The sequence below is a fragment of the Pteropus medius genome, unplaced genomic scaffold, assembly GCF_902729225.1.
Source record: "Pteropus medius unplaced genomic scaffold, Ma_sr-lr_union100, whole genome shotgun sequence".
NCBI lineage: Eukaryota > Metazoa > Chordata > Mammalia > Chiroptera > Pteropodidae > Pteropus > Pteropus medius.
Window position 1 is genome coordinate 5,136,515 of NW_024342469.1, and position 25,712 is coordinate 5,162,226.

Below are 25,712 nucleotides of genomic sequence, written 5' to 3' on the forward strand. Positions count from 1 at the left end.
GAGTTCATTGCTCTTCCTATCTGACCTTTGCTGTGTGTCTCTTTCTGCTGGAATGGAAGCTGTGCAAGGATGGGGTCTCCGTGTTCCCCCCACCATCTCCCAAGCAGGTACCCAGCAGGCCCTTCATAAACTGAGCGAACGCCCCCACCGACCATCTCCGCCCTGCCCTCCTTCCATCGGTGCTGGCTTCTTACTGGGACCAAAGCTTGGGTTTCAGACAGGTTTATTCTCAGAATCTGCCTGGGGTTCCATATGGGGGGTGGGGTGGAAGAACTGGGAGGCAAGGATGGATGGCACATTGGTCTTGAAGAAAACAAGTGATTTATTGTCGCAGACATTTCATTTATTGGAATTCGTGAATCAGAAACTCTTAAGACTTTGGATAAGGAGAGAGGCCCCTGGGGTGGGGGAGGGGAGCAGGGCCCGTTCCTAGCTGGGATTCCATGCACTCCGGGCGAAGCACGGGAGGTGCGAAGTTTCGTGTGTGGACTCATCTCATGCATTTGAAGAGCATTCCAGAGCCCTCACTGGAGTCTCCGACCACCAGTGACCCACAAAGGGATAGGAGCCCCAGCTCAGGGTAGTCCCAAGTGCCACTGACCGCCCACCACCTTGGCCCTTCTTGCCTCCCATTCCCCGCCTTGAAACGATGCAGTAACTTTATGGAGAGCTACTTTGTGAGGCCACACTGCTGTCCCTATGGAGAGTTCCCAGTTTCAGCATGATTAATTCCTTTCCTCCTTTACAACTTTTTTTCAAAAGGGCAAGATGGGGGTTTTGTGACTGCTGGTATGTTCTCATACACACCTGCAGAATTAGACGCAGACCAGAAACAACGGGAAATCCACTTTCGTTTAGGACTCGGTCAGCAGTTGGCTCATGTTCCTGTTAAGGGCAGCCCCCTGTGGGACTTTCTTAGCCAGAGCAGACGTCTCCTTCATCTCTGTGGCAAGCGGAGATTAGGCTCCTAGTTGGTTTCGCAATGACCCTTTGGTGTCAGTAGAAGCCCGTATATAGCAGACGGGTTTCTCACCTTCCACTCTTCCTCTCTCCTCTGCTGCTAGTAAATTCTGCAAGTCAGTGCGAAATACGATGTTGCTACATCTATTCATGGATAGATAAAAGATAAAAAAGGTAAAGTACTTCGAATGTCTGATGAACCTTCTTTTTAGTGGGGTGCTTCATAACAGGTGCCTGCTCCTTTATCCTCACTCTGCCGTGTCGTAGTAATCGGTGTGTGCTCTCTAGGGTCATTGATTCATTTGGCGAAACTGTGTTGAGCCCCCGTGGAGCAGCCTTGGAGCTGTGCAGAAGATCCGTAGCATGAGGCTGACTCTAAACAGACAGGGACCGTGATTTAAGGGGCTTTTTCTAGTGAGGCTCAGGAGTTGGGCGGAATGCTGGGGGAAAGGCTAGGTCATAGATCCTGGGGTGAGCTGAACTCTGGACCTTGGAGAGCAAGAATCAAGGCCTGGAGAAATGAAACGATTTGCCCAGGATCTCTTGATTGACCTGTAAGTTTCCTCCTAGACCATGCCCACTGTATTTTTGATTTGGTTTTTTAAAACTTTGGAGGAAAAGAAAAAAATTTTCATACTCTGAAAACATCATTTTCCAAAGTGTTTTCACGCAATATTATTCTCTGAGATATTATTATGTAGCCCCAATTTTAAAAATTGTTAGCAATATTTTTTTAAAATTATAGGTTTATAAAAATGTTAACCCATATATGTATGTAACTATTATTATTATTATATGATACTCTGCACAGTGTTTAATGAATACTGCACCGAACCCTAAAATGCAAGGAGATCGCGCGAAAGGTCACCTGATGTATAAATTGCACGCTGCATCTTTCAACGTGGATCTTACTCATGGGTAGCATTTATCAACCCCACACTTCATATGTTATTTATTCACGGGCAAGCCTGAGTTCTGGATTATATTTTTTATGAAAACCTCAATGTAGGGTTGATATTCAATATTTATTATATATTAAACAGCCAATAAGATTTTAGAAACCGTATAGGAACCTTAGGCAGTCTCTTTTAAAACACGTTTGCGCTTAGACACTGCATTGTTCAACTTCGTGTATTTCTAAAATACTTAGTCCTACACATAGACGAGTGGGTGGGTGTGGCGCCCCCCAGGGGTGGTGGCTTCAGGCAGAAGAGGACAGCTCGTGTTCACGACCAGTTCTATCACTGGCTCCAGGGAGTGGCCTCTGTGCTCCAGTTCCTTTGTTTACGAAATGGGTGCTGATGGAGAACTTTGCAAATAGAAAATCAAAGGGACCGAAAACACAATCTAGGGATAGTTAGGAATTGAGATATGAGTTATCCCATAATCTTTATCCAAAAAGTCTCTCGAAGGTAACACTTTTAAGCAGAGTTTGGCCCACACAATTATTAAGCACAAGGATGCTGAAAAATGTTTCTTTTGCATGTGAATATTTTTTAAATTAAACGCAAACATATGCTCCATGTAGACTGTGCTGCATGATGCCAATGGACTTAGTGATTTTCCTTTAAAGGCATTTAATCAATATTTTGCAACTCGTAGTGGGGAGCTCAGCCTTGGTAAGTCTTGGTCGTAATTCAGGATTGATTTATGCCTTAGCAAACCTTTCTGCAGAACTCTGAATAACACAAGTGAGGTCCAGATCTAAACTTTCTTAAAAAGTCCTATGTGCAAAGAATACTTAGTAAGAGGTGGTCAAAGATGATCATGGTTAAATGATTTTTCTAGTGTCAGAAATCTTATATTTTGGTTACGGAGGCATACTTTGGATTCTAAATAGCCAAATTTTGATTTTTAAAAATATTGACTCTTTGGCCATTATACTGTTTCATAAGTTCCGTTAATGAAAGAAAAACTTTCTTTACTTGAGAGTCTTGTTTGATGATAAATACTGCATATTCGTTCCTCCTGAGTAGTGATGGAAGTTGAAACGATTTACTTTGGTCCTCAGTTGTGTTTATAGCAAGAGTCAAACGTCATTTCCTTCGATTCTGATAGATAGGCACTGCCCCCAAATTTATCCTATTAAACCCTTTTCTTACAATATGCATGAATAGTTTAAAATAAGATTGTAAAGAGATCATTTCAAATGATCACATTTTATTATGCTTCGTTTAATTTAGACTCTTCACTGATTCATACTGGCCTCTCCCCAAAGTGGGCCAAATTGGCCAAATCGTCAGACACCCTTGTCACCAGCTCTGGGTCCAGCACTGAGCTCTGATCCAGCTGGTTTGCAGATCAATGATCAGAATGACCCTTCTGGTTTAGCAATACATTCAAGAGCAAGGAATTTCAAGCTCTCCATCTCTAAAGTTCCTGCCGGCTGGAATCTTTGGTTACTTATTCATTTTTTTCAAGAGGAATTTTTAAAGCATGAGCGGCGGGCGTTCCGTGGGAACTTCATTCTGGAGACAGCGTAGGGATCCGTCCTTTCAAGCATTAGTGGGGGTCGCCCAGTGCTGGGTCCTCTGCTGCGCGCCAAAGGCACTCGGAGCCTTGAGGGCCTGTCCTTTGGGGACGAAAGGAGCCAAATACAGCGCCGAGGGGACTTCGTAATCCCATCTGCCCCCTGCAGAGTGCACCTTCAATAAGAATACACAGAGGCGCCTTCAAAACAGAAAGAGACGAGCCACCACAGAGAACACTACCTTTTGTGAGCGCTTCCCAGCGGCCACCCCTGGGAGCCGGCGTTCCCTGCCCAGCCTGTGCGAACTCTGGCGCCAGCGACCTCTGGCAGAAGCGCACGTGGCGCAGACAGCGGCCCGGGGACGCTGGGCCTCATTTTCTTTCCTTGTAAAGTGAATTCCCCGAGGGTTCAGTGCTTTTGCTTGGCAGAACATGGAAAGAAACATTTAAAATGTATTCCATTGTCTTTCCCGGTGACAGAGAGGCCTCTTGCAGCACGTTTCCAAGTGCGTCTTTGTGACTGGGCGAGAGCGGAGGCCCCGCTTCTCTCAAAGCAGCAATAATGAGCAGGAAGAAAAAGCGCTTGTTGCAAAGCGCTGGTTATTACAGTTCCCCGAGTGTGCTGCATCCACCTGCTGAGGGAAGCGTGACTTTGACCGTGGAATGGACTTACTGCTGTGTAGTCATTTGCAAGTTTAGAATATGTAAAAGACAGGACCGGGCCAGTGCTGAGCTACCGAGGCAGAGCCAGCGGAGTGTTTGAAGGGGTGCGACCGTAATTTAAACATCTGGTAAGTTCTTCCTCTCACTGTTCTCTGCCCACCTCAGCGGCAATAATATCTCACATCTGTTGGGCCGTGGCCCCTGGTGGCACAGTGTACCTGGCACATTTTCTAGGACCTGAACTAACCAGAGGTGGGACTCTCGGCTGTTACAAGCACAGCCAAGCACAATGCGTATCTGCTGTCATCTTGCAAGACTGGCTGGTGGGAAGTCCTTCCAAGACGTGGGTGCTGACGGCCTAGGCCCGGCAGGGTGGGAGATGGGAGAGAGACGTGGAGGCAGGATTCCAGAATCTTCCTTTTATCGCATGCTCGTAGCCCTGAGGAAGTCCTGTAAACTTCCAGGATCCTAACTACTGGCAGATGGCCAGTGACCCCCTGGGGTTCTCAGGCCACCTGACTAACGGGATGCAGCAGCCAGTGTCCCCTGCAGATGGCGGAGCCCAGGGTGTCACCGTCCAGTTCCTCCTTTCGCAGGCCTGGCGTCGGCCGGCAGCTCAGCCCGCAGCTCAGGGAAACTATTTCCATTTAGTAGCGGGAGTTTGTGTGTGTACTAATTAGTTGGCATAAAGGTCAAACTTAGATTCCACCTGGGTTTTCTAAGATAAGCACTTTACAGAGAGAAATGGACCTGAAAGGAGGTACCTGGAGGATGTAAACTGTATTCAGTCCACTGGGAAAACACACTATAGAAAGATTTATTGATAAAAAAAAAAAAAAAGTTGTAGCTGGAATCACAGGCTGGGGGAGGGGTGACGGGTTGGAGAGGAGGGATAAGTTGTATGCAGACCCACAGCCAGGAAGTCTGTCTGAGAAGGTGGCTCTGGGCGAGGGCAGCTCAAGGAGAATGGGCGGGGGTGGCCTGGAGAGGCCACGTGGAACCGAAGGTGTCCTGGGTTCAACAGTGCCCCTCAAACAGTCATCTCTACCTGGAACCTGGCCATGTGATCTTGGAAATAGGGTCTTTGCACATATAATCAAGTTAACATGGGGACCCCCTGGATTAGGGTGGCCCTAATCCAATGACTGGTGTCCTTATAAGAAGAAGGAAATTTGGACACAGAGACACCGACACAGAGGGAAGATGGCCATGTGAAGACGGAGGCAGAATTCAGAGCGATGCTGCCCCAAGCCCGGGAATGTCACAGATGACGAGTGTCTTAGCTCAGGCTGCAGTGATAAACACCACAGACTGGGGAGCTTCAACAGGCGTTTCTTTCTACACCGTCTGATCCCTGCCTCGCTCCCGAAACACCCCGGACCACTCTCCCCCTAGCTCGGTATGCTGTAGCCACTCTGGGCTACCTTCTTCTTGATGCCCCAAGCTCTTCCCTGCCCCGGGGTCTTTGCACACGCTGATCCCTCTGCCTGAGAAGCTCTTCTGGCTCTTCACATATGCTAGCGCCTTCAGATCTTGCCTTCAATGCCAACTCTTCAGAGAAGCTTTTTCTGACCGCCCTATCCAAAATAGCATCCCCGTTGTGGTAGGCAGAATAACGCTCCCTCTCCCCGCAAGGATGTTCACATCCTAATCCCCAGAACTTGTGACTATATTATGTTCCATGCAAGGGGGAATGAAGGTTGCAGATGGAATGAACGTTACTAATCAACCGTCTTTAAAACAATGAGATTCCCTTGGATTATCACGCGGACCCAGCATGATCATAGGGTCCTTAAATGGGGAGGAGAAAAGCAGAAGATTCAGTACCCGGGAGATGGCATCATGAGAAGGACGTGACTGACCATTGCGGGCTTTGAAGATGGCGGCAGGTGCCACGAGCCAAGGAAGGAGGTGTGACCTCCAGAAGCTGGAGGAGGCAAGGACCCTCATTCTCCCCCAGAGCCTCCAGGAAGGAAGGCAGCTCTGCCAGCACCCTGATTTTAGGCCAGTGAGACCACTTTTGGACTTCTAACCCCCAGAACTGTTGGATAATACGTTTCTGTTGTTTTAAGGCACTAAATTTGTAGCGCTTTGTTACAGCAGCAACAGGATACTACTGCGGGTCTTTACCTCAGGGTCAGCCCCTCAGAGAAGCCTTATCTGACCAAAGTAGCACCCCACCTTCATGCAGTCCCTCTCGTGGGCACCTCCAGGTGCTAAGCACTGTTTTAGGCCCTTGGGATACAGCCGTGAAGAAGACATTAAAGGTCCTGCCCTCACAGAGCCTACGTGGGGGAGGGATGGACACAGTAAACAAATGAGAAAAATAAACAGTGTGGCAGATGGTGAGACATTCTAAGGAGGAAAAGCCGATCCTGGAGGAGGATGGGAGTGCCGGGGTCGGGGGAGTGTGCTGTGTAAATGGCATGGTCACGGAATGCATCACTGACGGTGACATGTGGGCGAAGACCCGAAGCAGGTGAGGGTAGGCAGCAGCTATCTTGGGAAAGAACAGGCTAGACAGAGGAGAGAAAACATAATAGCTAGTGCAGAGGCCAGAGCAGCCATCTAATTCATCATCCAACCAGGGCCTTTGAGAGCGAAAGTGGCACTTTTAATAACTGTGCCGGACCAATAGGCATAAACCGAGACACAGGTCACTTCTCAATGGCAGGGCGCCCGAGCAGCGAGGACAGGTGGCTGGATCACAGCGAATAACGAGGGGGGAGTAGGAAGGAGGTCCGAGGAAAGGGGGCGGGTTGCTATGACCTTGCAGCCTCTGAGAACATGGGTTGTCACTCTGTGGGAGCTGAAAACCGGGGGAGAGTTTGAGCAGAATAATATCGGATTTATGCCGGAGAAGGATTGCCGTAGCTGGTGTGGTGGGAGTGAATGAAGGGCAAGACGGCAGAGGCAGGCCAGCGAGGGAGATGGGGTCTGATGGTGGAGCTGAAAGGACTTGCCTTCAGACAGGAAGTCGGGTAAGGAAAAGGGAGCCGAGGTTTACGTGTCATCTCCACGGACTTTTCGAGTCTTTAAATTGCTGATTTGCTTACGTGTTTATCCTCAGTTTCTCTGTAGCTGCAAGATTCACAGGGTGGGGACCTTTCTGTCTTTTATAGCACCCCGCCTGGCACCGAGTCGGCATTCAGTGTATCTTGAGCGAAAGAATGGATGGGAAGGAACTGGTATTTTAATTTCCGTTGTGTCAATAAGGCATCTGAAACAAAAGAAATAAAGAGGTTACCCAAAGTCGTCATTGCCTTCGGGGGGCAAAGCTGGGCAGAAACCCAGGTCCTCTGACTCCGCCTCTGCAGCACCGGCCGCGGGGGCACAGCCTCTCGGCCTCACGCCCTTGGCCCACTGCCTTGCTTTTGTTAGAAATGTGGCGACATAGTTAGGTAATGGCCCCGGAAGGGCCCAGGTTAGGAAGCAGAGGCGCAATGATCCGGAGTCGATTTCACAGAGAAAAGCTGCAAGTGCTTCTGATACCAGGAGGGGCACCAAACTGGGCCAGACCCCAAATAACCAGGAGTGTCACCTCCTTTCCCACGACAGTCAAGAACGGCGGGAGACTCAGGACAGGTCTTCCAACGTACCCACTTCATCCAGACCGCGGCGGGGAGATGTTGCCAAGTTATTTGTCCTAATAATTTAAGAGGAGAGCACGCGCTTTTCTGAATTGTAATAGCACGCTACTATTTTTCCCCTTCCCCTAATTTTCTGTCCTCCATCAGAACTCACCCAGGAGTGCCACCTGGTGAGACAGTGAGCGGGGCCCGGACGGGGAAGGTGGGAAGGAAGCAGCTGCCTGTAGCTTTCTGTGGTTTTCTCTCCCAGTCCAGGACATACACGATTTCCATGCCTTTGCCAAGCACGAGCTCGCTTCGGTGTGAGGCAGCAGCGTTTTGATAACGTGTGACTCTTGTGGGTTTGCTCTACAGAGTTTTTTTGAGATCTGACCGGTAGCAGGCAGATAATTGCCACTCATTGATCAGGTCACCTTTTAAATTTGCTGAATGGACTGATACACCCTTCAAAGAGAAGAGATGGACTTATTTGACCAATTTTTACATGATTATCATGAGAGACTGAATCAGGCCTCAGTATTTCTACACTGGAGCCCGACTTTGATTGTGAAGCTGAGGAAGCCTAGGAAACGGGGTGATGCCTCTTGGGTTTTGGCCGTGGACGCCTGCTTCCTGGTGGGCCAGCCCACTCAAAGGCCTAAGGCTTAGCAGACACCCTTCCTGGTAAAGCTCCCCTGACGCCAGGGCTGACTGCACGATTGGCGGGGGCCAGTGGGCGATGAAAATGCAGGCTCTTGTTCAAAAAGTAGGAAAAAGTGCCATTCGAGATATGAACACACAAAGCATTTTCCTTCTGAGGCCTGTTGTGTTTTTTACTTGCCACTTAATGTTAGGTTCCCTCTGGCATGAGGGTCCCTGAGGGGAAAGCGTAGACCCTCAGAGGCCTCCAGGTCCCCCCTTTCACCAGCTACTGGATCCCACAGTGACCTGGCTGGGGGCAGGAAGTCCATCTCCCCTTCCCACGGGCCTGCCAGCCTAGCTCGTGCTGGATGGGGAACCCCAAGGGAATGCAACTTCTGTGCTGGGACACATTTGGTGCTCAGATAAGGGATGGGCGTAGATTCCTCCTCACCAAGTTGCCCGTCAGACACACCATGGCACAGCCAGCCTGGAGTGAGGACAGCTGCCACCATGCCTGCCCTGAGGCCCCTGCTGGGAGCTGAGGGTGATGGCAACTAATTCACCACCAACCCTCCCCAGTCACCAGCTTGGGTTGAGGGCAGCACTGGGCTGGGGTGGAAAGGGGGAGGCCGGGAGCAGGTGAGTGAGAACCGGCTAGTCCCAGGAGGCAGTGAGAGGCAGGACTGCCTGTTAATTGGGGCCCCAAGCCCCCAAACGTCCATTGTCCCATCAGACTTCTCTTACAAAACACAGATTCAAAGGTAAAGTTGTTAAGGATTTCAAGACAGTGACCGCAGAGCATGAAACTCTAAACACAAGACCCTTCTGAGCAAGGGTCGGTATGACTGCTCTGGTTACGTGACTGTGAAGCTGATCCCCGACACCCCCTCCCAGGCCCGCTAGCTCAGCACCCCATGCACGCCTCTGTCTGGGGTCAAAATCTGCATGCCATAAGCAGAAGCGCACAGAAATATAACCAGAAACAGTCTGGCACTGATCCTATCTCGCTCACAAGTCCCCACTCCTGCTAAGGGCAGAAAAAGGAAAAAAAATTAAAAACACATGAACTTGCTAATCAAAGCTAACTGTCTCCTCAGGCCTCAAAAACTCCCTCCCTGTTAACTCAGAAGCCTCCAGACAGTGGTGCAAGGACATTCGAGTTCGGGGCTCCTCCTCCGAACTTCTTCCCAAACGGGGCCCTGGCTCCTGCCTGAGACCTGTGACTGAGGTGGTTCTGGGCTGCCTGTCCTGGTGGCCACAAGTGGCCGTCCCCCTGGGCAGCCCCGTGTTCTGGTGCCAGGCTCACCTGGGGCCTTCCCACTGCTGTTTGGACCTGGTGGTGGGGACAGAGCCCTGGTCTCTGCTCCCCTGTCACTCTCTACCGGATGGGAACGCCCCTAAGTCACATCCTCTGTCACTCCCCTAAGTCACATCCTCTGACCTTGAACCCTGCTTATGACCAAAGTCCACCAGACTCCATTCTCATTTTTTAAAGGGGAGCATTTGGGATTTATGACACCCCTTTCTTTTCGGAATCAAGCTCCGTTTCAAGTCTCATGTGCACTTTGAGTCGGTCTTAATACTCAAAAGTAAAAAGGTCCTTGTTTTCTTGTTACAGTCTTCCTCTGAAAATTACCGTCCTCCCCGAGGCGAACAGAAGCCTGTGGCTGAATAAGAGAAAGGAAAATATTAACACATTAAAAACTTTATTCCTCTTTTTTACTTCTAGCATAGCACTTACCACAAATTGTTTCCTTATCTGTCTTCCCAAATAGGGTGTAGTTACTTAAAGGCAGGGGACAGATATCACTCATTTCTGTGTCAGGTACCTAAATATGGTGCGTGCCACTTTCTAGGCTCTCATAAATGGATGGATGGATGGGTGGCTGGCTGGACAGACAAGTGGACAGGTGGGTGGATGGATGGATAGGTCAAAAATCTTCAAAAGATATACCTAGAAAACTTCTGCTTATGTCTCATTGGCCAACGCTGTGTCACGTGACGCCCTGAGATGCAGGGGAAGCTGGGAATATAGCACCGTAGTTGTGGTCATTTATGGGGCATATTATTATCCCGAACAAAAGTCTGGTTCTGCCGGTAAGGAGGAAGGGCAGAGTGGCTGGCTAATGGGCATGCCACCGGCAGTGACAGCCAGAGGAGCTGCATTTTAGCCAAACCTTGCAGGATGCGTTAGAGGGGAAGGACATTCTGAGCTGAGGAAGCAGCCTAAGCAGACGTATGGGGGCAGGCGAGCACATGACGGGTGCAAGGGCTGGCTCGTAGAAAGTTCTGTATCAGTGTTAGCCTATCTGTCACTGTACCCAGGCAGAGGATTCTGTAGAAAGGATTCTGTGGTTCAACCGAAACTGCAGGTAAAGCTCGGAGTACAGGATGAGGTGTGAAAGGCTGATGGTACGTGTGAGCTGTCGTGATCTTTGACCCTCGAGCTGTGTTCTGTTCTTTCTGTTCATTCCCATGACGCCTCGCGCTTTCTCCTTTCTGTCCTTCGCCACCGTTGCCAGAGATCCGCCTATTTTATCCGTCGTCTCAAAGATCCAGCTGTGCTTTCATCCATCCTCTCATTTTGTCCTTTATTTTCTGTTCTTATCTTTACTATTTTCTTGTCTCCTTTCTACTTTTGTTTCTGTCGTTCTGTTCTCTTTCTTACTTCTAGAGTTGGACACTTAGCTCATTCATTTGGAATGTTTCTGTCCTCATGTGTGTGTTTAAGACTATCTATCTTCTTTAGTGGTACCCTAGGTTTAGCACATAGTCATCTAATAATCTTCCAGTTCCAAAGAGTTTAAGATTTCTCTTATGCTATCTTTGACCCTTATTTGGGTGATCCATGAATTTAAATTCAAAACATACGGATTTGAAAAAATAGTTTCAGATTTGTTTCTAATTTCATTTCATCACGGCCAAACGTCAGTTCTTCGTATGGGTTGAGAACGGCTGTGTGACCTACTACATGTGCGATGTTTTCAAAACTCCACGTGTGCTTTGAAAGGTATATTCTCTAATTCTTGGATCGAGGAATCTGTTATTGTCCATTGATCTTTAAGAGAATATCTCCATTTTTGCCTGCTTGAACTCTCAATTACTGAGGGCTGTCTGTTACCATATATTATGACATTCTACTGTGATGGACAGATGCCACTTAGATGCCCCTTCAAAGGAACCTGCCGCAGGGAGCACAGCCTAGAGCTTCCAACTGTGACACCTTCAGACCCACTGTAGCATTTACGCCAAAACCACATTCCCCCCTCCCACTTCTCTGGGCTGCCCCAGCCAATCAATGACTTACCACCAGCGGGTACGAGAACCGGACCATCACTGCCCTGTGCAAGACTCCCACGGGGCAATCTTTGCTTGGGGACTGCCACCCGCCCGGCCAGAGCTTTCTCCATCTGCAGCAGTCGGAAGCTTCCTCCTTCCTTCTCTCTCTCCTTTCACAGCTGTCAGACTCGCATAAGTGGTCTGAGTTTCTCCCGCCCACTTCGTACTTCTCCCTTTACCTTTCACAGGTGTTTTCCCCGGTAAATCTCTTGTGTAATGCCATCTCGCATTTGTTTCTTGGATGATTCCAACTAGCACAGTGGATTTCTCGACATCTCGTAATTCTGACAATTCTTGACATGTTATTGTTTGCATAAAAGTTCAGACTTATAATATCTTCTTCAGATATAGTAATCTTCAGACTTATTATAATATCTTATCATAGGTAATAATCCCGTTTATTCCTAATAGTACATTTTATTAAAAGTGTCAATATTCCTGAATAATATGTAGTATTGTTTTGTATCTTTTAACTTTAAACTGATCATTTGGAACTATTCCTCTGCAATTTGTTTTTGAGATTTATTCATGTAGGTACATGTAGATGCCATTTATTTATTTTTACTGATCTATCATAATCTGTTATATGAATAAAATGCAATCTACCTTCTCTGCCACTGAAGGACATTTAGCTTATTTCCATCTTTTCTCGATGAATATTCTTACACATAGCTATAAGCTCATACACGAAAGTTTCCTTAGAAGTAAAACTGTTGGTTTCACAGCGTATCACTGTATAATGTCAAATCACTCTCTATAGGGTTGTCTACCCTCTGTGTCTCTTAAAATCTCTTGAAGTTTTTTTTTTATATTTATCTCGCTACCCTTTGCATTCCGGGTATTTTTTTTTTACATATTCCAGTTCATCAATTCTCTCTTTATCTGTGTTCAATCTGCCATTAAATCTGTCCTGAGTTTTAAATTTCAGTATTTATATCATTCATTCCTAGAAGTTCTATTTGGAGCTTTTTATTTTGTTTGTCTTTTAATTTTTATTATGGAAATTTTCAAATGCATGTAAAATTAGAGAAGGTAGAATAAGAACCCCCCCCCTGTGTATTCATTATTATTCACCTTCAACAAGTATCAGCTTACAGCCAGTTTAGTTGTATACATACTCCCTCCCACAGCTCCCACCCTGAGGTTATTTTGAGGCGAACCTCGGATACTGTATCATTCCCCCTCTAAAAATTGTTCAAATTTCTTGTTTTCATAATGTATTGTTATTTTCTTACGAGTTCGAATCTTTCGTTTTGGCCTTTAATCATCATTAACATTCTTCCTTAGAGTCTTAGGGCTCCATCCTCCTGTGCGTCTGCTGACATGTTCAAGATGTGCTCTTTCTTCACATATGGTGGCGATTCCATATTGTGAGTTCATCTCTGGAGGAGCTTTTTTTTTGTTTTTTGTTTTTTGGTTTTTTTGGTGGGACTTTTCTGTTACCCGATGTAGAAGGAGGTCCCTTTAAAGCCATTTTGCATCTGCCTTACCAGGTGGCCCAGGGTTATAACCAGCCCGGAACCAATCTTTTTTCTGTTGACATAAGCTCCCGGCATGCAATCTAAACTTGGACCTCAAACCCCTCTCAAAGCACAGACATGCAGTTTGCACTTTTCAGAGGATTGTTTTTTAAGCCCCCACTGCTCTTACCTGAGCTGTGATAGACAAGCTTCCTTGTTATCCCTCTGTGCCAGGAGACAGGGTTTCCTAGCCCGCCCTTTCTCCGAGAGATCAGGCCTTAGAGGAGCCTGGCTTTGCAAGGAATCACAGCTTCCACTCTCCACCTTCTGTGGGCTAAAAATCTTATTTCCCGTCTCCACATCTCATCTCAACATGGAGGCCAAAGCCGAGGCCCCAGGGTTACTGGCTCCACTATCCTTCCGGCTCTCTCTTGCATCTGCTCCGAGGCAGCTGTGGGATCAAATCAGGAGATTACCACCCTAGTTTTTCCTCCTGTGTTCTGGCCCCTGGGGGACATCTCTTTCCTGCTTGTTAACTCAGCCATGCACTTACAATTTCTGTGTGCGGTTATATTTTATCACGCATTTCTACATTTTTGTAGGGCGAGATTTGCTCATTATCCTAGTCAAGATTTTGTCAGGACTGAGTCTCATTCCTGTGAAAACTGGTTTAATTTGTTTTTTACTCGCAATTAAAAAAAACAAAACAAAAAACTAACTGATAGAGTTACCGTAGCATCATGCTCAGATCAGACCCACATGCCCTCCGAAGCCACTGCGGAGGTGAACTCATTTTCTCTGGTCCTTGGGTCTGAAAGGGGCACCTGCACTACACAGAGGCAGAGCCACTCGCCACCTCGGTTCACGGTGATGGCACTTCAGTCACCCTACAGAGCTTTGGGGACAGAGCCCCTGTCCCCCTGCCGCCCCCCCGCACCCGCTTTTTGGCACCAACAAGTTGTGGTTTTTGCTGTGTGAAACGTGGCAAGTGCTCTGTGCTCCTCCCATTTCGCAGAAGCTCCACAATTCTGGATTTTGCTGTAATATGGCCTCTGTCCATTTTTCTTTGTAAATCGTCTACGTTCATCTGTAATACTGATTTGTATCATTGCCACTAAATAGCCAGCTAGCAAAACAGTGGCTGGAGTGCTCATAACCCAGTTCTTTTCCTGTCAAGAAGAAGAATCTAAGAAATGGAACAAATTTCACCCCATTATAGCCACACATCTCTAGCTTTCGTGCACAGTCACTGCTGTATCATTGCTTGTGTCCTGGACTCGATGAGGGGCCAGGCTCGCCCCTGCACACCCCTCTGCCCTGCTGCCAGGCCCCTGTCCAAAACCCTGCTCAGGAGGTTTCTTTTTGGGGATGATGAACATGTTCTAAAGTTAGATTATGATGACGGTGCGCCACTCTGCAAATATACTACAGATCCCTGAATTGTACACTTGAAGCAGGTGGACTTTATGGTATATAAATTCAATCCCAATAAGGCTATTTTTCTTAAGTACATGAAATTATGTGGGTAAAAAAAATCCTGCTTGGATACCCAGGCTCTGATGTGACCTGGTCCTCCACATGACCTTAACCTTCAGCCAAACCAAACTTTCCACAGCTCCTCTCATGTGCCACCCTGTTCCGTGCACCATGACTTTGCACAGACTGTCCCCTTCCCCTGGGATGCCTCTGCCGCTGACCCCGAGCTGTCCCTGTGTAGCTGAGCTCCAGCTAGGCTTTCTCCAGGAAGTTTCTCTGACCCTCTGTGAGCTTCTGGTCCCGCCTTACCTCTGCCACTGCTCTGGTTGCATTGAATGATGGCCCCAGTTTGTCTCCTGGGACAGTGTCTTCATCATTCTAGACACCTAGAGAGGCGTCTGCCTCTCTAGGACCTGTCTTGGTGCCTGGCACCTGAAAGATGCTCTCAGTCTATGTTTCAAGCAGACCCCGCTGGCTTCATGGGGCTCCCTACTGAGTCTGCGCCCCCCTATAGCCTGTAGGCGCTGCAGCCAGCGAGCCCGTAGTCAGCGACACTCGTGGAACTATGAAACGCATGGTTAGAACTCACTCCTCCTAAGCGCTTTCTTAACCTCCGATTTAGCAATCTCCAATTAGCAATTTTGCAAGATCCACTTTCCTTGGCTTTCTGGAAGGCTTCTCTACTAAGCTACCTTTCCCTTGGGCAGGAGAAAACGAGGGGACTACATGTACTAACTGGATGAAGGGGTGGGGAGGAAGGCCAGTTAACATTCAGCTAAGAGAGAAATGATTTCTCCTATCAGCAATAAAAACTGAGAGCTCCATCAGAAAGTGAGCCCAGGCCACAGAGCCTGGCAAGGCGGGCAGGGAGGGAAATCTGCAGGCCTCATCGCCAGGGGTAAAGGCGGCTGAGGGCAGAGACCGCCGCTGGGAGGCAGGGGAGCGCCCCGACATCCAGAGGCCTGGCCTTGGGAGGTGAACCCCGTCTTTCCTCTTCCCTCCTTTCTGAGGCAGCCCTGCGCCCCTCGGCAAGATGACTCTCACTGTTCAGGCTTTGGACCCGGAATTCAGAGCCCTGCCTCTCGGAACCGTTTCTCCCAGTGCTCTCGAAGCCACGTGATGTCTATTTATGGTAGCGATCTGGTCTGGGGAGAAGGAGGCTCGCAGGACGTGAAATCCAAGGGCTGATGAAATTGCTCTGGCCTCTGCATCTCGCCATGCCATGAATGAATAAACGGGCGTGGGGGCAGGGCGCTGAAATCAAACTCCCGTGTTATCTGACAGGCAAGTTCCTTCTTGAGTGCCATGTAGGTAATTTGTTCTATAAATCAGAGCTTATAAAGCAGTTAGGAGTTAATAGAGCTCAAATTCGATAGCTTTAATATGAGAAGTGCAGAGAGAAAAGATGGGGGAAATGCCCTCATTTGGCCTGGTAGGGAAGATGTTTAGCTTTTAAAAACATAACCATTTGCTTTCTGTTTTGAATATAGGTACATTTTGCTGAAAAAGAGTGGCCAGTGAGACAGATATAGCCAAGGATACAAGAGAGGTCCAAGCCTAGAGCAGCGTTTTAACCGGAGACACACCGAGAGGCATTTGGGGTCGTATTTTGTGTATGGTTTCAGACCTCGTCCTCCCTGACTGCAGAAATGAAGCATAAAAACCTGAGAACAGGTTCAGTGACCAAGAGCATCGGCTCCTCCCCGAGGCCTCCGTGTGCCCATCACAGGGACGAAGGAAACAGAACAGTCTGGTGAGACAGTGCAGGGGTCCTCATTTCTCCAGACACGTGTCTTCAGCAGATGTGAGTGGGGGGAAAAGCAGAGGTCCAGGCTGGCATTGTCAGAGGTGTAAGAAGCTTAACAGTAGTGTGTTTTCCTCTCCCATCTGTTAAAAAACCACGAGTTCTCAGCATTACCTCCAATTCCAGCCCAGTACCGCAGGGCTCATTCCAGCTTCTGCCTTTCCATATTTGTCTCTCCCATCTCTGACAGAGAGAAACTTATCTCCCATTATTCCAGTCCCTTTGTTTGACACTTGTCTCCTGACCTGCGGACTGCCATTCACCTGTGGGCTGACCTCCCAACCCCCCAACGCAGTTAGGGTCTGCCTGGTCCTGACAACCCACCTTGTTCACATCTGTCTAGTGTCCTTTTGATAAGAGAGGAAGGAAAAAGCCAGTAAATATTTTACAAATTAGTAAGGGAAGAGGAAGAGTTTCAATAGTCTGAGAGCTTTCTCGCTTTCTAGTACCAGACATTCCAAGCTCATCTTGTCCTTTCTTTTGCCCAGACTTGGAATCACCCAAGGGGCCCTAACTCCTTTGAGTGGGACATGGTGTTTAGAGACCACAATCTGGGAGCCGAGTGCTTTGTTACTGGCTGGTTATTAGTTTCTAGGCCTCTTTTGAGTGGAAAGAGCTGGAAAACCTTTTTATTTTAAAGAGAAGATGTGTAATGAGTTCGTGCTTAGATTTCTAGCTTAAATTTAGGATGATAGAGTTTTTATTTATTGTCTTTGGTTTTATATTTGTTTTATTTTCCTCTCATGCCGAAAATCTTGGTTCCTGGAACCATTAACGTCATTACTTATTTGTTTTATCCATATATAATTTACATGTAATATATATTATATAACATATATTATAATATAATATAGTACATTTAATTTATGCGATATATTTCAGGAAAAGACCAATATTATTGCTAACCATATGATTACTGAAAACAATTTAAGATTTATTTGCCTTTTTTTAATAAAATCTTTAAATGATCTCATCAGGGATGGGTGGTAAAATGACTTACTTTTGAAATAGTTCCTGAGTGGTCGAGCCATCAACTTTACACAGTTACATCTATTTGTTTCGCTTCGCTTGTGTTTCTAGGGAATTTTTTCATTTCATTTTAGTTTTGGTTTATAATTAAATAGAGCATTGACATGCTTCCGAAGTCAAAACTGAAAGACGAGGTATAGTTAGTCTAGTTCCACCCTTGTCTTCTCTACACGTTTCCCTCTTTCCCCGTTTCTGTGATCTTAGTTTTTAGGTTTTCCTTTTTTGTTTAATATAAATAAATACCTTTATGTACTTGGACCCCCCTCCCCGCCTCGCCCCATCCGGTGGCAGCGCACAGTACACGTTTTTCTCCTCTGGACTCTTAATGTCAACGCACTTGTTTTATGGCTTTACAAAGTGGCAAAGGACCCAGGTTCATGGTCAAGGGGCCATGTCAAGAGCCTGGGGAACAGGTTTATATTCTTCAACTTTCTCAGTACTTTGAACTCCTCCTGTGTATCCAGAATGGGTGTCATTGGTCATTTACTGAGTGCACGCCACGAGCCAGGCATTTTATATGCTGTATTGGTTATTTATTGCTGTGGAACATATAAAAATCAACGTCTTAGCTTAAAGCAACAGACAGGTATGATCTCACAGTTTCTGTGGGTCAGAAGTCTGGGTGCAGCTGAGCTGAGTCTTCTGGCGATGGGTGTCCCCAGGGCTGAGGTCAAGGTGTCCCCAGGGCTGCAGCCAGCCACCTCGAGGCTCGGCTGGGCGAGGACCCACGTCCAAGCTCGCTCGCGTGGTCGTTGGCAGGGTTCGGTTCCTGGCAGCCTGTTGGCTGGAGGCTGCCCTCAGGTCCTTGCCATGCGGGCCTCTCTATAAAGCAGCTCACGATGGAGTAGCGGAGGAGGCAAGTGAGAGAGGGAGAGGGAGGGAGAGGGAGCGAGGAGAGGAGGAAGGTCAGCAAGTCATCATCTTTTATGGCCTCATTTCTGAAGCGGCGTCCCATCAGTCCCGCCATGTTATTTCATGTCTGTGACGCTCCAGAAAGGGCAAAAGGAGAACAGACCAGCGGTGGCCAGGCACTGGGGGAGGGGCTGACCACAGTGGGGCAGAGGAGGGAATTTGGGGGGCAGAGGAGGGAATTTGGGGGGCAGTGCAATGTTCTTTATATTGACTGTGGCAGTGGTTACACAACTCTTTGCATTTCTCAAACCCCAGAGCACTGTTGACCAAAGAGTGAATTTTACTGTATGGAAGTTTTTAAATAAAAATTTTAAAGTTAAAAAAGGAAAACCCTCATTGTTTTCAAAGAAAGGAAGAAGAAAGTTGTGATACATCCAAGTTTAGGGATTTTGAAATGAATTTAATTTCATTTTGGAGTGTGTTTTTATTTATTTATTTTTTAATCGGAGGCGGGGAACTGGTATTCGATGAACTCCTTACTCAGACGTGGTGAGCAGCCAGGCACATTCTGGGACCTCATGCGTGTCTTGTTGTTTAATCCTAACACATTCGGGAGGACAGGATTATCAGCCCCACTCCACAGGGGATCAACCGAGGCTCAGAGAAGTGAATTACGGCCAAGTCAAAAGGAAGGTGATGGAGCAGGGATCGGAACCCGGGTCTGCAGAGTCCAAAAGGTGTCATGCTCTTCCCTATTGCCCAGACTTTTCTCAAGGTCATGGAGCTTCACAGTAAAAGGCTGCTTTATTTCCCTCCTGCAGCCCTCCATTGTGAAGGGGTCGCTCCCGGCATGGTCTCGGAGGTGCTAAGATGGCTTGCCTGCCTCCTCTTAAGGAGAGTCGCCATTCTCTCAGTCGATCCTTACTTTCTTTTCATTTTATTTTTTTTCCTGTTGCTCGCTTTCTTTATCCAGCGTATTGGTGTCCCAAGGCCACCATAACAAAGTACCACCAACTGAGTGGCTTCAAACCACAGACATTTATTCTCTCGCAGTTCTAGAGGTCAGCAGCCCCAAATCAAGGTGTCAGCTCCCACTGGCAGCTCTGAGGAAGGATCCCTCCCGCCTCTTCCAGCTTCTGGTGGCCCCGGCCTCGGCTTGGAACCACATCACTCGTCTCTGCGTCTGTCTTCACGTGGCCTTCCTTCCTGTGTCTCTGTGTCTCTGTGTGTCCCCGCCTCTTCGTGTAAGGACACCAGACATTGGATTTAGGGCCCACCTTCACTCCATGATGATTTCATCTCGAGACGAAAGGAACTAATTGTCTGTAAAGACCCCCTTTTCATATAAAGTCACATTCACAGGAACAGGGGGTCAGTCCTCGAACATGTCCTTTTGGGAACACGGTTCAACCCACTACGTTCGGTAGGACTTGCTTTGAGGGGGCAGAGGCAAGCCGGAGCCTTGGTCCTCACTGCTGGTCCCGCAGCCTTCACTGTCCTCTGCCTCATCTCCAGACCTGGGCCGGGGGCAGCGGGGGAGGGTCCCCCCATCTCCTCTGTCCCGCCTGGGGGAGGGGGCTGCGGAGGTGAGCTGGAGTTGCCACTTAGCAGAGAATCGCAAACAGCCTTCCCAGTGAACCCGGTTGCTTCTCCCTCCCCACTTTCTCCAGCACTTTTCCCTGCGGTGTCCCTGGTGAAACAAAATGACGGGTGACAGGAAGGGGATTATGGATTAGAAAAGCACCTGCTAACGTCGCCTTTTAGCTTCTTTCAGCTCCCTGCCCTCTGCCTCTTTCCCCCTGGCAGCCTCCTCTCCTCCCCCAGATCTTTGCTCTTCCGCAGCCTTGCCTCGTCCCCTGCTGCCCCCCACTCAGCCGACCGGCCATGAGCAGGCTGTGCTGCCCCACGCAGGCCTGCCCACCAGCCCCAAGCAAGATGCATTTAAGTAAAATCCTGATTGCACACACAAGAACACAAGCCCGGGCTCCACGCTTTATATGTTCGCAGAGTCAGAAGAGTGAGGAAGGTCGTGGAAGTGAGCTCGAGGGTCTCAGATTCATTTGAAGGGTGGGGGATGCGGGCGATTAGCTCCTTAGCTGAGATCTTTGATTGTTAACGTGCAGCTGAGCTCTGATTTCACTCTGCCCCCCAGCACCCCTCGCCGGGTCTTGGTTTCTGCCTGGCTGTGTTCTGCCTCCTTCCTCACCCTTGGAGTTTCAGGGCTTCCATCCTGAGCCCTGGGCCAGGGTCCACTCCTGCCACCTGCAGCTCTCTGGCCCTGATGCCCACAGGCTCCCCGCCCTGGTGCCCCTGGCCTTTGCCATCGCTTAACCAACCTGTGGCCCTCTTTGCCAGTAACTTGTGAACTTGGCAGTTTCTCAGATCCCTGGGAAACATGAGAGCTGCCAGCCCTACAGGGTTTTGTGCTCAAGGGAGAAAATGGTTGGAAAAAAAAATTCTGTGTACAACTGGGATTTGCTGCCAAATGAGAAAGCTCATTTATTACCAAAGACGTGGGGTGCAGAACACTTAACCAGCATTCGATCAATCTCCTTTGCTGTCAGGAAGGCTGAGCAGAAGGGCTGTGGAATCCAGGATTCAGGACAGAGATGCCACCTTATTCCCTGCCACTCCAATCCCCTCCCCTCCTACCCCTGCTCTACCTATCTGACCTCCAGGGGGCACCAGATCTCCACCCAATGTGGCAAAGGAGGCGAGCCAGGGAGCCTGGGGGCTGGGGTGGAGGGTGAGGGGATAAAGGGGTTGGAAGAAAGCAGGGCATCCCCCTAAAGTCACATTCGGGGCAAACTGATCTGTTGCCAGGGTGCAACGCATATAGTCCTGCAAGATTCAGAACATCCCTAAATCGCCACATTTGAGGAAAATGGATGAAAAGCTGATCAAACAGGCGTTTGATGCCGGGATGAAAAGGAAACGGGTCCAGTACGTTGGAGCGGGAGGCAAAGTGTGGGCTGGAGCGCTGACAGCTGGAGGTGGAGTCTTCCATCACCCATCATGCCTGAAGGAGAAAATGAAATGAGGCCTCCCCGGCTCTCCTTCTCCAGCCTGGCTGCTGCTGTGGCACAGCTGGCGGGCAGAGCGCCCAGGGTGGGCAGGGGCAGGCGCGGGCCAGGGCGGCGGGGATTCTGGGGCCCAGCTTGCTGGTAAACCACAGCCCAGTTTGGAGTTTGGCTCGGAAAGCTCGATTCAGAAATAGCACCCCTTCTCCATGCCTGGGGAGATAGATGAGCTCCCCAAACCAGGCTCCTGGGGTCACCCCAGCAGAACTCTAGATGGTGATATTCCCCACACAGAAGCTGGCTGCCTTACTAGGGAGGATAGCCCCACACCCAGCCAGGGGCTCTCACAGGTCGCGGGCAGTCTTCCGCTTTTTATGACCTCTCTTCGCCACATCTGTTTTTCCAGGCGGGGCAATATGAACTGCTGTCACCTCCCTGAGGAGGAAGGTGAGACTCAGAGAGCCCTGGGCTTGCCCAAGGCCCCAAGGGTAGGAGTGGCAACTGGGCCTTGAACCCAGGTCTCTTGCCTTCAAGTCCAGACTCAAGTGCCTCTAAGGCAGAGGCCACACCTACCGGGAAGGTTGTTTCTGGAAGCCTGGGCCTTCTGAGCGAGATGGAAAACTAGCAGGAGTTTAGGCGCTGCCAGCTCTTTGGAGCACTCTCTCTGGAAGGGCCAAAGAGTGGCCCGGCTCCGTCTGCCGGGATGTGCCCGCTGGGTCGGTGCCATTCGGTCAAAACCGATTCGGCGTTTGCCGCCGAATCGCAATATGTAATTGCAGTGTGTTCCCATGGCCATACGTTTCTGTAACGTTTACAAATGTGAGACATTTTAACCTCAGTGAAGTCTCTTTCCGCTCCTTTTTTTCCTCTTCGTTCATCAGTGGGAGCATCCCCGGGAGCCGTGAATGAAGAAAAGCGAATCAGTGAACATGATGGAAAAAAGATTTAAATGTCTTGCTGATGTGACGTGAAATAGCAACATCACCAAAGATAACACAGAACTCCTAATAAGCACCTGCCGTGGGGGCAGCGAAGCCACACTGGGTAATGAGTGTCGTCCATCCAGGTTGCGTTTAAGGTTGGTCTCTGCGTGAGAAAACTCGACACGCTCTACATTCTTACTGCTCATCCATGAAGAAAACTTGGTCCACGTTTGTATTCTTTCTATAGAACTCCCCAGCATCCGTGTCGGACAGAGGCGACGAGAGCGTATGACCTCACGGGGAATGTGTCACAGAGGCGGTCGGGTGGTTAATACAAAATATCCTGTTCCTTTCCTGAATTGCGTGATGTTTATGGTATTTGTCAGCCTCTTAGAATTTGTAACTTGAGGATTTCTATTCTCATTAGCAGGGGACGTTAACGTTCACCGTCACACCTAAGTTTGGCTTTGTGATTGCTGGTTAGTTTTTTCAATGAGAGGCCCCACAAAATTGTGTAAGCCTCAGACCCCAACTTCCTCTGTGCTGTGAACGGGTGTTTGATAGAGAAGAGAGGGGCTCGGTGGCTGACTTGCTTCTCTCAGCCCGGGTTCAAAGGGGAACCGTGTCCCTCACGGGGGGCCGTGAGGTCATGTGTATAAACGGCCTGCAGGCCCCCCGGGCCCTCATCAGATGCCGTCCCTTGCCCCTTCCTTGGTCTTTCTCTGATGCATGTGCCACAAAGATGGCTTCAGTTCCTCCCCGGGCCGTGCTTAGTGCCTGAGTGTCATCCTCGCCTACACTTCGAGCTTCCTCACCCAGAGCCTGGGGAAGCCTTTTCCTAAATCAAAATGGCCCGTGGACGATCTCAGCCAACGATGCAAGGGGTTGGTATAAGAGTGGGATGCAGGGGACAGGGAGGGGGTCTGGTAAAGCAGTCCGAGTCCCTACAGGTCACCCGATGGGTCTCTCCAGGGAAGGGAGGGGCTCAGGCTTAGCCATATGGGAAGTACGCATTAGTCAGCATCATGGATAACCAAGAAAAAGGACCCATGTAGCGAGTGGCTCCCACACCCCCAGGGGAAGGAAGGGCTTCCCGGGGCATAGCGGGGTATAGCAGATGGCCAACCAGCAGCTGGTCGGCCCCACCCCCAACTTGGAGGAAATGGGGGACCCAAAAAGAGGCGTCTGTCCAGAATGACGGAGGGGGCCATGTCACACTGGGCACCAGGGAGCTACAGCAGGAGGAGCCCTCCATGGGGAAGGGTCTGGAAGCCACTTGGGGGAATGAACAGGACTAAGGAGAAAGGAAGCCTGTGGCCACAAACCCCTGTCCCCACCTGTGGGAAGGACAGAGACCTGCCTGGGAACCCGGAGAAGGGCCTGGGGTGCAAACTCCGAGGAAGTCTGTATGTCCAGGGCCCAGGGCTGGGGCTGCTCCCTTCACGGGCAGAACAAGACCGGAAAGGGAGGGAGGGGAAGAGGGGAAAGAGGGAAAGTGGAGGGGGAGACCCCTGTGGAGAGGGGCAGCGACCCAGACAGCCCACTGAGCCTGTCCCCCACCCTCCCTCACCTCCTGGTTCCCCCTCGCTCCTCCCCACGTTCCCCAAGCAGCCAAGGCTTCCTGCTCCCACCCTCCTCACCTGGCCCAGAGGCACAGCTGTGGCCTCGGCCCGCTCACCCCTGGCCCCCGGGGCTGTTCAATAGTCCCCTCCCCTCCCCCTCGGCTGTCACACCTGTGTCCCTGGGAAGATGTCTGTGACATAGGGATCTCAGATCCTGCCCGCTGCCCGCCCAGAGGAAAGAAAGGGAAAGCGCGAGGCGGAGTCTTGTTTCTTCCGTGTCCTCGGCACTTTGCACAGAGCCCTGACCCCGGGCCCCCTTTGAATTAAGGGCGAACTCCATTGTGAGGCCAACTTCCCTGTCGCTTTACAGTTCTGCATGCCAGCCGGTTCTTTCCTAAGGTGGGCCAGATTGTTTTCCAGATTCTGACATCTACTTCCTACAAGTCTGTAAGCGGAGCCCTATCTACCTCTTATTAATTTGATTGGAAGTCGCCATGGGGCCCTTTATGCCTGGGTGTTAAGGGACTCTTCTCTCAGTTTCCTGCTTGTCTGTTCGTTCGTTCAGGAGATCCCTGTGTTTGGCGGGAGCACCTGCAAAGATGCAGGTGTCACCACCTGGGAAGTAGGGGCTGCCGTAGGTAGAGCAGGTGAGGGGCTGGGGGGGAGACACGGCTGCAGAGAGCTCTCAGTCTAGCCCAGGAGCGCAGATCCCCCCAAAGACTGTCAGAAGGCAGTGCTCATGCGCAGGCAGAATGGGATTCAAACCCCGGGTCTGCCCTCGATGGCTGTGTGGCCTTAGAAAAGTGACTTCTCTTCTCTGAACCTGTTTCCTCATCTCTGATAGAACCTGCCTGGCAGGGTGGCTGAGAGGATAGATGGGGCCCAACATCTGGCGGAGATGAGTTTCCATTGCTCCTTGGGCCCTCACCTCCCCACACCCCCAGACCACCCAGGCCCAGCAGCGGTCGGTTCCCCACGGTGGGGGAGGGGCGTCAGAGGAGGCAGAAAGGCTGTGAGTGAGGAGCGAGGTCCAGGCCCTGGGCCAGGGACCAAGGGCCTCCTGCCCACTCTGAGGTCGGCTGCATCCCGCAAGGAGCCCGGCCTGGGTCCCACGGGCAGTTCGGGGATGGCCATGGCCCGTATGCGTCTCATCTTCCAGAAGGTGCTGACACAGGACCAGCAGATAGTCTTGGGAAGAGAAGAAAGGAAAAGTCATGGCCGGCGGGGCACAGGGAAGCCGTGACTCAGACACCGGCTCCCAGCCAGGAAGGCGGCTGCTGCTTGCGGGTCCTTTGGCCCAAGTCAGATGAAAAATGCCTGAAAACACTTTCCTTTGGTCCTCAGCAGAGGTGGGGAGTTTCCAGGGGCGGAGGCTGCTGAGTGAAGCCCTAAGGCCTCTGGCTGCTGCTCCTCTGCTGTGACCCGGTGGAAGTATCGGAAGATGCGAAGGGCGAGACTCAGCTGATTTTTAAGCTTTTTCTATCCGGACAAAGAACTGACTGTGGTTCTTGCCAATCTCTTGAAGGTTTCTGGTCCTATGAAGGCGGTGGTGTCTCTCCAGTGTCGAGGGAAGTTTGTGGAGAGTGAGGTTTCACTCCGGTGAATGCGGAAGTCACTTAACTTCCAAACGGGGTGCCTTCCGGGGGAAAGACTTTCCACTCAGAAACCGCGTGTACCGTCAGTGAGGCCAGGCTCCCAGGGCGGCCAGGAAGCTGCTGAAGCCACTGTGCCCCGAACAGCTGCGCGCATGAGGGGGAAACAGTAGAAATGGATACTAGTTGCAATACCAGTAATTTTTTTTTATCAGAAAAATAAATGGGTTTAATTATCTGACTGTTGACACTGGAGGCAGAAGGTGGTTTTGTGAGAGGGTGGGAGGAGGGAGGCCTTCCCAGCCCGGGTCCCCGGGGGCCCCTCTCCTGCCCCAGCCGCCTGCCCTCTCTC

General features: G+C 49.8%; 1 long non-coding RNA gene across 1 annotated transcript in view; it reads left to right on the forward strand.

Annotated features, from left to right (window-relative positions):
* The window catches only part of LOC120602929 (uncharacterized), a 35,201-nt gene extending 12,642 nt beyond the window's left edge, over window positions 1–22,559 (forward strand). Inside the window, exon 2 of the long non-coding RNA XR_005652917.1 lies at window positions 22,165–22,559. This is a non-coding gene — a long non-coding RNA (uncharacterized LOC120602929). The remainder of the gene's footprint in view (window positions 1–22,164) is intronic.
* The last annotated feature ends 3,153 nt before the right edge of the window (window positions 22,560–25,712 follow it).